Raw genomic sequence first — 12,703 nt, 5'->3', positions numbered from 1 at the left:
GCTATAGTTTCATCACAGAGAACAATCCCTAGACTTGGTCAGTAGTCTTCCCCTTATTGCACTTTTCACATTTATAATTTTACTTAAGTATGTATAATTAGTCTATTAACATGGGTCCTTTTGAAGGCTGTTGCATGAAACCAAATTCATTTTTACTTACCATTTGTCTCCTGTGCCTTCACATAATGGACATTCACTAAATACCTTTTGGTTGAATGAATGAATTACTAAATGAATTGTCTTCTAGTCTCATTTACTTGGTAACCCCATGTTGTATCTGACATTCAACCATACACCCTGCAGACGTGTGTCCTACTGTTTAGAAGCACTTACTACTTATCTGCCACCAGACACACAGTGTTTCATTTAATCCTCTCAACTCTGCAAAGAAGGTATACCCTTAATCTACAGAGAAGGAAAGTGAGACCCAAGGTCACACAACCTAGTAAGCGGCAAAACCATTTCAAGCCCAGGTGGATGGAGTCTAAGGCCATGCTCTTAACTGTAACACTACACTGCCCCCTTTTGGTATTTTGGAGCATTGTCACTGTGCCCTGGTTAATTCAACAGTCCCATATCTTTTAGAACTGAAAGCCCCAAGAAGCCACACTTCAGTTTAGCGTTCCACTTTTGGCCCTGCTGTGGAAGGACACGGAGGACAGAATTCAACCAGGACTCCCCAGGGTTCCAGGGTGCATATGTCTCAGGGTCTCTCACCCCATCTGTTTCCATGGATCCTTTGTAGCCTCCAGATCATAATGTAGTGTCCTGTTTTAAAGAGAAAGGCCAGCTGTTGAAATGGCCTGATCCGGCAGTGTCCTGGAGAGTAAGCATGACCTGATTAAGATCCTAGTCAAGATAATTGAGAGGAAGAGAGTAGTGTTTGTCTTCTTGTGATTTCCTCATGAAAGATAGAGCCCCGAAAATTGACTTCAAGGCTTTCCTGGGAAGTGCAAACTCATTAAGAGGGCAACGCCTCTTGCTGCTGATTCTCATAGCTCCAGTTAGTCCACATCCCAAGTTCCTTTTGGGGGAAGGGAAGTTAGGACTGATGAATACTTTAGACTAGATGGAAACAAAGTAAATGAGGAGAGAGCAACATAAAAACAAACAAACAAAAACCAGCTACCCTTTGTTGTACATGCCAGGCATGCTGCAAAGTGTTCTATATACATTCTTTCATCTCATTCTAACACCAGCCTTGCAAAGTAGGTAATATGACACCCATGAGGGGAAAGGGACATTAAGAAGGATAACTTGCCAAAAGTCATACAACCAGCTGGCTTGAGAACTAATCTAGGTCTTTCTAAACCCAAGTACCTCCCACAGCCAGTTGCTGAGAGTATACATTGTCACAGCCTCTCTGGAACAATAACTGGCAACAGTGTCTCAAAATATAATGTGTGCATTTCCCATTGACCCCCTCAGCTATTCGACTTCTAGGAATTTCTTAAAGAAATAGACAAACATATAAAGACACTCTTTAATAAGAAATTATCATAGGCCAGGCTCTGTGGCTCATACCTATAATCCCAGCACTTTGGGAGGCCAAGGTGGGAGGATTGCTTGAACCCAGGAGTTTGAGACCAGTCTGGGCAACAAAGCAAGACCTCATCTCTACAACATTTTTTAAAAAAATAGCCAGGCATGGTGGCATGTGCCTGTAGCCCAGCTGCTTGGGAGGCTGAGATGGGAGGATCACTTGAACCCAGGAGGTCAAGGCTGCAGTGAGCTGTGGTTGCCACTACACTGCAGCCTGAGCGACAGAGTGAGACCTTGTCTCAAAAAAGAAACCGCCAAAACCCCAGAAATTATAATAATTATACATAAATACATATACATAATTTTATAATATTATAGTTATAATAGATATTATAATAGTTATTAGTAGCTGCAACATTATAATAGTGAGAAAAAGGTGGAAAAAGAGCAATCTAGGCTGGGCGCAGTGGCTCACACCTGTAATCCCAGCACATTGGGAAGCTAAGGCAGGTAGATCACTTGAGGTCAGGAGTTCCAGACCAGCCTGATCAACATGGTGAAACCCCATCTTTACTAAAAATACAAAATGAGCCAGTTGTGGTGGTGGGCACTTGTAATCCCAGCAACTTGGGAGTCTGAGGCAGGAGAATCGCTTGAATCCAGAAGGCAGGGGTTGCAGTGAGCTGAGATTGTGCCATTGCACTCCAGCCTGGGTGATACAGGGAGACTCCATCTCAAAAAAAAAAAAAAAAAAAAAACCACACACACACACACACAATCTAAACCTTCATCAGGGAGGACTGATTTAATAAATCATGGTACCTCCATCCCATAGCATACAGATGGGCAGCCTTTTAAAAGGAGGATGTAAATCTAATATGAATTGACATAAAACGATATTCACGATAGGTGTATTTCACTGTGGTAAAGTGCACATAACACAAAAGTTACTGGGTAAAATACATATGGAAGATGGATCATCTGATTCCATCTGTGTCTAAATTGGTATATATGATTACATATTTTTAAAGTCTGGAAGCATAAAATAAACTGGCAACAGTAATGAATTATAGGAGAACTTTCATATTCTGTATTCACCTTTCTGCATTTGAATTTGTTATGACAAAACAACATCACCTTTTTCTTTGAATTTTTTTTCCATTTGGGGAAACAAATGGTCAAAAATCATGCTCTTTGATTCTGTCATTTTTACCCGGGTGATAGAGCTCATGCTTTCCATATTTTTTAATTGGGTATGCATACCAACAAGGGAGTAAGATGAATTGAGTGTGGAAATGCTGACAGAGACCTGTGTGTCACTTCTCTAAACAATCTTGTTCCTGCTACACACCCCGGCTTCGATGTGCCACACTTGACTCATATCTTCCCAATTCCTTCTCAAGTTCTACAGAGCCCTGTAGCTTCTAGGAGGCAGGGCATTTCTTATCTCTACCAAAAATACAAAAAGTTAGCCAGGTGTGGTGGCACATTCCTGTAGTCCCAGCTACTTGGGAGGCTGAGGTAGGAGGATCGCTTGAGCCCAGGAGGTGGAGGTTGCAGTGAACTGAGATCCCGCCACTGCACTTCAGTCAGGGTGACAAAGTGAGACTTTGTCTCAAAAAAATAAATAAATGAAATAAAAAAAAGAAAAAGAAAACCATCAACACTGAGCAGATACATTCCTGTTTCTTACTCCCTGTTGAGAGATCTCCCTACAGTTCCACTTTCACCATATAAGAAAAGGAAAGCACAGGGACAGATTTACTCCCACATTCCCCAAGGTAAAACTGTGATCACTAATACTTGAATGTTCTGGATGGTTCTCTTTGGCTTCTGGCCTTTCTCCCATTAGTGTTGTCTCTTGTGTTGTGGTTTTCTGTATGGCCATTTTATGTGGTAAAGTTGGAAAGGGACCAGGAAACTTGGGACCCAGTTCTGATTATGGGACTTAAGGGAAGTTAGTCTGCTTTATAGGGCTTCAGATTATTTTTCTGTAAAATTGAGATAAATGATAGATGGATTATCAGAGATTAAATGAGATAAAATGAGGAAAAAGCCTTGAAGTTTTAAGTTGCAATATAAAAATAAATATCTATATTTTCTGAATTTAACCTTTTCTGATTTGTATTGTAAACTCTTATGTCAAGAAGCATGTCTCTAAATCTGTTTACTGTGGTATAGCAATTTAATAGGAAGACAGGAGATATACTGAAGAATCTGGAGAGGCCACTTCATTCTTAAAACCAACTCGAGGAACGGGGAGGAGAGAGAGTCACAGGCTCATTTCCTACTTGATTCACTTCTGTATTGTTTTGCTTTCCCCACTGAATATGCATTACTTTTATAAGTTAAGGAAACCAATACAGATTTTTTTTAATGCTTAAAATGATATAGTCAGTCTGGATATAGAAATTGGAAGTCATCTGCATAGAGGGCTGACAGTTAGGGCAAAGAGATCAAAGGATTTAGAAAGATGGCAGTTGGAGGAGCAGCCAGATTGGCAAACTGGGATCATGTTTTTAAAACTTATTGAATGTCAAGTTGAGGAGTTTTTAAGTGGTAGGAGCTATCAGAAGGTCTTGAGCAAAGGAGTACTGCAATCAGAGCAGTGTTTAATTCTCAGAAGAGTCTTTTAACAGTAACATATAAGATGAGTTGGAGGAAGAGGAGACAAGGTGGGGAGATGAGTGGGTTACTACTGCAGTGATCCTGCAATATGTTGAGAAGGGCCTGAAGCAGGATATTGGCTGAGAATTTTTTTTTAAGCTAAACGTTAGATATTCTGCAGAACTTTCTAGGTTCATGATTAGTTTCCCATAGAGATAAAGGGGAAAGAAGTAGATCAAAATGAGCCCACAGGGAAGTTAAAACAGGAGCCAACCTGAAAGTGTTCTCAGTGGCCAAAGCTGGAACCATTTGAGCAACAAAACAAATATGATAATATTGGATTATAACCCCCCAAAATAAGTATACATTAATCCGTACTGATATATATACATGATTGAATAAATAAGTAAATGGAGGAGAAAGGATAAATATTTCTTTCAGAAGGATTCCAATTTTTTATATATGAAGTGAATACAAAGACTCTCTGGACTGTCTTTGTAACTCTTCTGTAAATGTAAAATTATAATAATAATTGAATAATATTATAAATATAATAAATATAATAAAATTGAATAATAAGCCAGGCATGGTGGCTCATGCCTATAATCCCAGCAACTCAGGAAGTTGAGGCAGGAGGGTCCCTTGAGGCCGGGAGTTCGAGACCAGCGTGGGCAACATTGTGAGACACTACCTCTTTAAACAATTTTTTAAAACTACTTCAATAATTAAAAGTTTCTAAAATGATACCCCACTGCCCCTCCCCATTTTTGAGTTTATTTAACTGGGAAAGTGGTTTGCCAATAACAAGATAAAGATAGTTAAAAGGAAGAACGCGGTTGGGGGAGGAACGTGACATCAGTGGAAACAGTAGGCAGTTGGAAATGGGGTCTGGAGAGAGAGGTCAGAGCTAGAGATATGGGCTTGGGATTATAAAGCCCAGAGAGCTATTACTTGAAATAATATGTTTATATGAGATGCGAAGAGAGAACATGTGGAAAGAGAATCACTGACCACTGGGAAAGGCACTTATGTCTAGAGTTTAAGAGGAGGAACAGTAGGCAGGGCAGTCAAAACAAAGAGACATATAATGTTTCCATACAAGCCAAGGGAAAATAGCTTGCAGAATAATGTGGTCAGCACTGTCCAATGATGCCCAAGGTTGTAGAAGATCACCTGAGAAAAAGCCACTGGCTCAGCCACCAGGAGCTCAGTGCTGACTGCAGGGAGAACAGTGTTAGAGCAGGTAAGGAGAGGTGAGGGTGGTGGATGTGAGAATAAATTGCCAGGACTCAGAGTGAGGAGCAGGCTTGCCCAAGCCAGGCAAAGAGACTGACATAAGGAGCCCCTGGAGAAGAATGGTACACCCTGGGCACAAAGGCAGAAAGTGATGGCCAGAACAAGTGGGTGAAAGGGCTGAGGCCCAAAGTTCAAGAAGAGAGAACTTTGACCAAAAGGAAGCCCCCTGCCATCTCCTGGCTGTGGCTGCAGAATGTAGGCTGGAAGCTACAGGTACTATTATTTTCTTCATGTTAAAGATGAAACACTGAGACCCAGAGAGGTTAGAAACTTATCCAGATTACATAGATAAGTAAACGGCACAAATAGGACTTACTTCAAAACCAATGCTTTTAAGCACTGCGCTATACTGCCTCTTACTGACACACTCACATGCGTGCACATATGCACATACATCCAAGGACCCGGGCTGTGTACCAGGAGATTAACACTGGATAGCTCTAGATAGTAGGAGTAAGTTTATTTTTTTTCCTTTTTCTTTTGTGCTTATCTGGACTTTTTACAGTGACTATGTACTCTTCTTTTTAAAATGTTTTTATTTTTTATTAGCTTTTCTTAGAGGGGGGTCTCACTGTGTTGCCCAGGCTGGAGTCAAACTCCAGGACTCAAGCAATCTTCCCACCTGAGTCTTCCTGGTAGCAGGGACTACAGGCATATACCACCACACCCAGCTCTCTCCTCTTGGATTTAGGAAAAGAAATAATTATTTTATTTAATTTAACTTTTAAGTTTTGGTGCTCTTTGCCAAATTTCTGTGATATCTATGAGGGAAACAAAGCAGGTGCATTCTGCTCAAGTGCAGACAAAAGAGATCCTACCTTCTCTGCAGCAATACAGGCTCTGCAGTGACAGGAAGGAGAATCTGGCATGCATGTATATGTGTGTGTGAGTATGTGTGTGTGTCCGTGTGGGTGCAGCAGCTGCTGAGGGCAGGGGAGGAGCTGATGAGCTGTCTATTGATTTATCACATGGAGAATTCCCTTCCTCCCCTATGGCTACTTTGTCCCCAAGCCAGGTCCATTTTATCCTGAGCTTCCAGAGGGACTGGGAGATATTTTTTCACATACACCAAGAAACTCTGCCTCACCCCTTAAAAATCTGGCCAGGCAGCCAGGCTGCTGGCACGAAGCCTAGGCTGCAGCCGTAGAGAGTGATTGGAGTCATGCAGGAGCTGCTTCAGTTCATGCGGGCCATGGGTCCAAGCAAGCAGTTGGTATCAACAATGGGCAGAGATGAGCCAGTGGCATGTAAGATCGGCATTAACCAGCAGGCAGGGCTCTTGCCCAGAGCCTCCAAGGACTTAGGGGAGGTGGTTCAGAACCCTGGAGAGCTCCTCCTGTTTGTGCTGGGTCTGAAAGGCCTGGATGCTGTGTCCTTAAGGCCTTGTGCCCATTTAACTTCTTGTTGTTGTTGTTGTTTGGAGACACAGTCTCACTTGGGCATCCAGACTGGAGTGTAATGGCATGATCACTACTCACTACAGCTTCCACCTCCTAGGCTCAGGTGATCCTCCCACCTCAGCCTCCCGGGTAGCTGGGACCAGAGGCATGTACCACCATGCCCAGCTAATGTTTTGTTATTGTTTGTTTGTTTGTTTTTTGAGACAGAGTCTCACTCTGTCACCCAGGCTGGAGTGCAGTGGTGTGATCTCGGCTCACTGCACGCTCTGCCTCATGGGTTCACGCCATTCTCCTGCCTCAGCCTCCTAAGTAGCTGGGGCTACAGGTGCCCGCCACCACACCAGGCTAATTTTTCATATTTTTAGTAGAGATGGCGTTTTACGGCCGGGCGCGGTGGCTCAAGCCTGTAATCCCAGCACTTTGGGAGGCCGAGACGGGCGGATCACGAGGTCAGGAGATCAAGACCATCCTGGTTAACATAGGTGAAATCCCATCTCTACTAAAAATACAAAAAACTAGCCGGGCGAAGTGGCGGGTGCCTGTAGTCCCAGCTACTCGGGAGGCTGAGGTAGGAGAATGGCGTGAACCCGAGAGGAGGAGCTTGCAGTGAGCTGAGATCCGGCCACTGCACTCCAGCCTGGGTGACAGAGCAAGACTCCGTCTCAAAAAAAAAAAAAAAGAGATGGCGTTTCACCATGTTAGCCAGGATGGTCTCGGTCTCCTGACCTCGTGATCCGTCCACCTCGGCCTCCCAAAGTGTGTTTTCTTTTCTTTTCTTTTTTCTTTTTTTTTTAATTTTTGTTGTAGAGACAGGGTTTTGACATGTTGCCTAGGCTGGTCTCAATATCCTGGGCTCAAGAGCTCCACCCACCTCAGCCTCCCAGAGTGCTGGGATTACAGCGATGAGCCACTGAGCCCTACCGTGCCTATTTAATTTTGAATAGCCTTCCTGCACATATCTCTGGCTGTGAAAGGGGCATGGCCTCTTCTCTTTCAAGACCAGTCCTGTAGGTCTAGGGATTCCCCCTTATCCCCTCCAGGTGCTGCCCTACCTCCCCCACACATGTTTAGCTCTCTGTTGAGGTCACCATCACTCTGAAGGTGAAGTAAGCTTGCAAGACAATTATGTCATCTCCTGAGCTGTCCCTGGCCAGGGCCTGATACTCTTAATACTTCAGGATAGTAGGAGTCCTGGGGATGGGGTAAGAAACCAGTGGAACAAGGGAATATTAAAAGGTCCTTTGTCTCTAATACCCCTGTACTTCCCTCTTCAATCTGGGAGAAGGGAGCATGAGGAGGGGAAATTAAGGAGAGACACTGAGCAGGTTTCAAGGCCTGAAGCAGAATCCTTTCATGAGCCGTCACTGGACTTTCGGCCTACCAGTAGGAATCTACTTAATTTAAATATGTCTTTTTTTGCAGGGGGAAGGACATTGACATGAGTCGGGGGGCGAGGTTGTAGCAAATGGAAGCAGAAATAAAACTAGCGAGTCTGGAGACTTGCAACCTGCCACCCCCACCCTAGTCATGCATGTGGCCCCCAGAGCCCACAAGCAGAGAAGAGTTAAATTCGCACTATAGAGGGATTTCCTCCCAATTCCCCAAGTCATGTGTGAGGAGTCTGAAAGGTCAGAAGAATCATAATCATATACTAGGGATTGAATTTTCTGGTTGAAAGTTCCTCCTGTACCTCCAGGTCTTTTCCATGGCTAAATGAATCAGAGCAGCTCTCACTTTATGATTCCCTGAGCCTGGTGAGTGAGGAGGGTAAGTGTGCCTGGATTGAGGCTCAATGAAAACACTTAGGACCCTGTTCCTCTCAACCAGCCCTGCTCTGGAATTTGTGCAAGGCCCTCCTCCTTTTGAGACCTTGTTTTCTTCACCTCTCTTAGGCTTCTCAGTCCCTTACTGAAGGAACTGTCAAGCCCAAAGGCATGCATATACCTCAAAGAATCTCCTAGTCAAAGAAATTGATGCTAAATAATGAAGCCCTGAGAGAACAACTGCAGGCTCCCTCTTCTAGCACCAACCAGTCATAGTGGGAGGGGAGAGCAAGGAGAAGAAAAGAACTTTTGGTGTTCACTAAGCCTTGAGTAGGCCTGGCAGAGTTTGGGTTGGAAGGACTAGGACTGCCCCCAGCCCACCTCAAGAGGTGTTGCATGATAGTGCTCCTGGAGATGGGGCCATTGACAATGTAGTAATGAATTTATGGGTGAAAAAATGTTCAGAGGATCTGGATCCAGGCTGTCCCTCAGCTTGGCTTCTCTCTTGCTCCTGGAAACAGCACATTCCAGCTTCCAGCAGAGGCCCTTACTGTGGGGTTTAAGCACAGGCTATTTTAATGCACAAGGAAGCCTGGAGAAGAAACAAGAACAGATGAGGACTTTGCCAGATCCCAAGAGGGTTTGTTTGTGTTGGGTTTTGTTCAAGTGGAACAGACCTAACTTCAGCCAGAGCTCACTCTCAGTCTGCTCTCAGGGGCAAAGGCGCCCAATGTTTGTCTTCCTAATAGCGGATGCTCTGTAGTCATTGTTTTATTTAGGAGCTGTGATTATGTGTCCACAAACCTTACTAAATTGAATACAATCCTGAGCATTCAGAAGAAGAAACAGTACAGGACTCAGGGGAGGGCGCAGCTGGCTGGAAACAAGGGCCCATGAATTCTAATCCCAGGGCTGCCATCTGGCATTGACCTGGGACAACTCATTTCCTCTCTACCCTGGAGGCTCTTTCTGGGATCTAAGGGCCTGAATAAAAACAGACCTAGAAGCTCAGAAAGTGAAACAACCTGTCTAGACTCTCAGAGTCAGTGCAGTTCACAGGTAAACCGTTCAGAGGCCCTACTCTCCAGCCAGAGGTTGTATTTACTATTCCAGGAGGTTTCTTGCATTTTCCTTTGCCATCATTTGCCCTTATGTCTGAACCCCGAAGAGCTTCCCTGCCTTGGGTGTTTACTGCCTGGTGAATATGGTTACAAGCCCCAGGTTGTTAGAAAGCACTCTGAACAGACAGAGGATCAGAACAGCCCCACTCCTATCTCCTTCCAAAGAGTTTTCTGGGCCAGGCGCGGTGGCTCAAGCCTGTAATCCCAGCACTTTGGGAGGCCGAGACGGGTGGATCACGAGGTCAGGAGATTGAGACCATCCTGGCTAACACGGTGAAAACCCGTCTCTACTAAAAAATACAAAAAAAACCAAAAAACAAAAAACTAGCCGGGCGAGGTGGCGGGTGCCTGTAGTCCCAGCTACTCGGGAGGCTGAGGCAGGAGAATGGCGTAAACCTGGGAGTTGGAGCTTGCAGTGAGCTGAGATCCGGCCACTGCACTCCAGCCTGGGTGACAGAGCGAGACTCCGTCTCAAAAAAAAAAAGAGTTTTCTGATGGTTTGGATTCCAAGCTGGTTTCCCATTCTTCTGAACTCAATAACAAGAGTTGGGCCTTAATCATTTGATTGTGGAGGTATATATCTGCAAGCTAATGGCTGATCTTAGCCCTTTAGTCACAAAGAAACCTGCATCTATCTGCTCAGTTTGTTGTTAGTCTCCATGAGAAGTTGACCTGAAATTGAGTTGCTGCTTTGGCTGTGGACCCTAAGTGGAGTTTTAACTAGGCCAAGCCTTCAGGTGAGTTGAGGGAGGGTTTGGGGGCTCCTACTTTGACTGTTCTCCAAAATAACTTTCAGCCCCTGACCAGAGGCTTACAGTGAAGAAGTAGTCCTACAAAGAGCACAAAATGAAACATCTGTCTGTGGGACACCATTAGACAAGACCCCAACATGGTCTGATAGGTCAGCAGTGTTTGCCACCTCTCTATTATAGAAAGATCCTTGCTGTGCCTTCAAATCAAGTAGAAGGCAGTGTTTGTCTTTTCAGATTATGGCCTTTCATTTTCTATGCCAAGCATTGGGAGGACACAGTGGAGGCAGGCACGGTCCCTACCTTCATGAACATTTATTAAACAAATTATACAAATAGTCATTTAAATAAAATTTGCTAAGTGCATGAAAGAAATGTATGGGGGAGCAGGGGCTGTGAGACTACATTATAGAAGGATCTGACTCAGCCTGGCATTTATGGGAAACTTCTTTTAAGAGATGATGTGTCCCAGCCTGGGCAAAATAGACTCCATGTCAACAAAAATATGTATGTATACAAAAATTAGCCAGGTGTGGTGGCGTGCACCTGTAGTCCCAGCTACTTGGGAGGCTGAGGTAGGTGGATCACTTGAGCCCAGGAGGGTGAGGCTGCAGTGAGCTGAGATTGTACCACTGCACTCCAGCCTGGGCACCTGAGTGAGGCACGGTCTCAAAAAAACAAGAGGTGATGTGTGTCAGCTGAGGTCTGAAAGATGCAGTAAGATTTAACCAGAAGGGGAGCATGAGGTTAAAAAGGATATTGATGCCCCATCAGGAGTAAAGAAGACCAGTGTGCAAACTAGTGGCACAAGATGAGATTGGGGAGATAGAAGGAAAGGCAAGTGACTGCTCCTTTACCATCATTCTTAGCCTGGTCTGGGAAAAAAAAAAAAAAAGTGCTGTTTGAGACCACCCAAACTGCTGTTCCATCTTCCTAGCAGCAGGGGCCTCGCAGGAATGCTCAGGGAGAGGTGCTTCTAGCCCTAACCTGGGGATCACACAAATAGAGTGGTCCTCACCTGACAGCATAGTTCAGAAGAGGCAGGAGGAAGAAAAACTAGGCACTCACTTTCCCTGTAATTCTCTCTATATTTTTCCATTGCTCAAACTGTTTATCAATACATGACAGAAGCTATTTCCCTATTTAGATGGTTCTACTGGGAATTCCACACCACCACCATCCCTCCTGAGGCAGATTTTAAAGTCAGCTTTCAAGATTTTATACTTGGATTTCAGAAACTAAATTACATTACTACATCCAGTGAGATGGCGCCATTGCCTGTTCCTATCTACATGCTCCAGGCACTGTGAGGCCGATAACATCAGCATGTGGAAGCAGCTCGATCCAGACAATTTGCAGCTGGCTAGAGCTGGGCCAGTGGTGGGGAGGGGGAGGATGCAAAATTATCTCAGAATCCAAAACAGCCCAGGGTGTGCTATGGACTAGGATCTGGGATTTTTGGGTTCTTTCCATATACCATCATTTCTCCTATCTATAAAGATACAACTCATCTTAGCCCCACCTGCACATAACAAGGAGCTGAAAATTCCTCTCCTAAACATCATAAGAGGACAAAATCACTGATGTTTCAACATTTGGGATGTTTTCATTGGAGTGAAAAATAGAAGGGAGTGGTGGAAAGAGTGAAACCATCATTCTGAGCAAACTATCACAGGAACAGAAAACCAAATACCGCATGTTCTCACTCATAGGTGGGAATTGAACAATGAGATCACTTGGACACAGGAAGGGGATCGTCACACACCGTGTCCTGTTGTGGGGAGGGGTTTGGGAGGAGGGGTAGCATTAGGAGATATACCTAATGTAAATGACGAGTTAATGGGTGCAGCACACCAACATGGCACATGTATACATATATGTTGTGCACATGTACCCTAGAACTTAAAGTATAATTTAAAAAAAAAAATCAATATCCTACTGCCTGTGAAATTAAGTGTCCACATAAAAGCCAAAATACTCCTTGAAATGGCTATTCTGTGCTTCTGTGAAGTCCAGATGTGAAGGCCTTATAACTAACCCTCTGACAGCCACAAGGTTGCAGAGTGGGTAAGACAAACTATTGCTCCCCTGCCAGGAACAAAGGAATTTTGGAGTTTCTAATTCTAACCAAGATTTAATTCTACAGAACAAGCATTCCCTTCACAACAAAAATATTTCAGCCTGTTGGGTTACTTAAAATGCACCAAATAGCATAAAACATTCATTCAACTCTGACAGCATTCACAGACCTACTTTTGTAAATAGCCAAACACAGGCTGTTCTTT

The 12,703-nt window shown here is 44.1% G+C and overlaps 1 protein-coding gene across 4 annotated transcripts in view; it reads left to right on the top strand.

Annotated features, from left to right (window-relative positions):
• The window catches only part of FAM219A (family with sequence similarity 219 member A), a 59,017-nt gene that overhangs the window by 19,114 nt on the left and 27,200 nt on the right, over nt 1-12,703 (top strand). The window lies entirely within an intron of this gene.

This window comes from Papio anubis, chromosome 13 (genome assembly GCF_008728515.1).
Source record: "Papio anubis isolate 15944 chromosome 13, Panubis1.0, whole genome shotgun sequence".
Classification (NCBI taxonomy): domain Eukaryota; kingdom Metazoa; phylum Chordata; class Mammalia; order Primates; family Cercopithecidae; genus Papio; species Papio anubis.
This window is presented reverse-complemented; position numbering and strand designations above follow the sequence as displayed.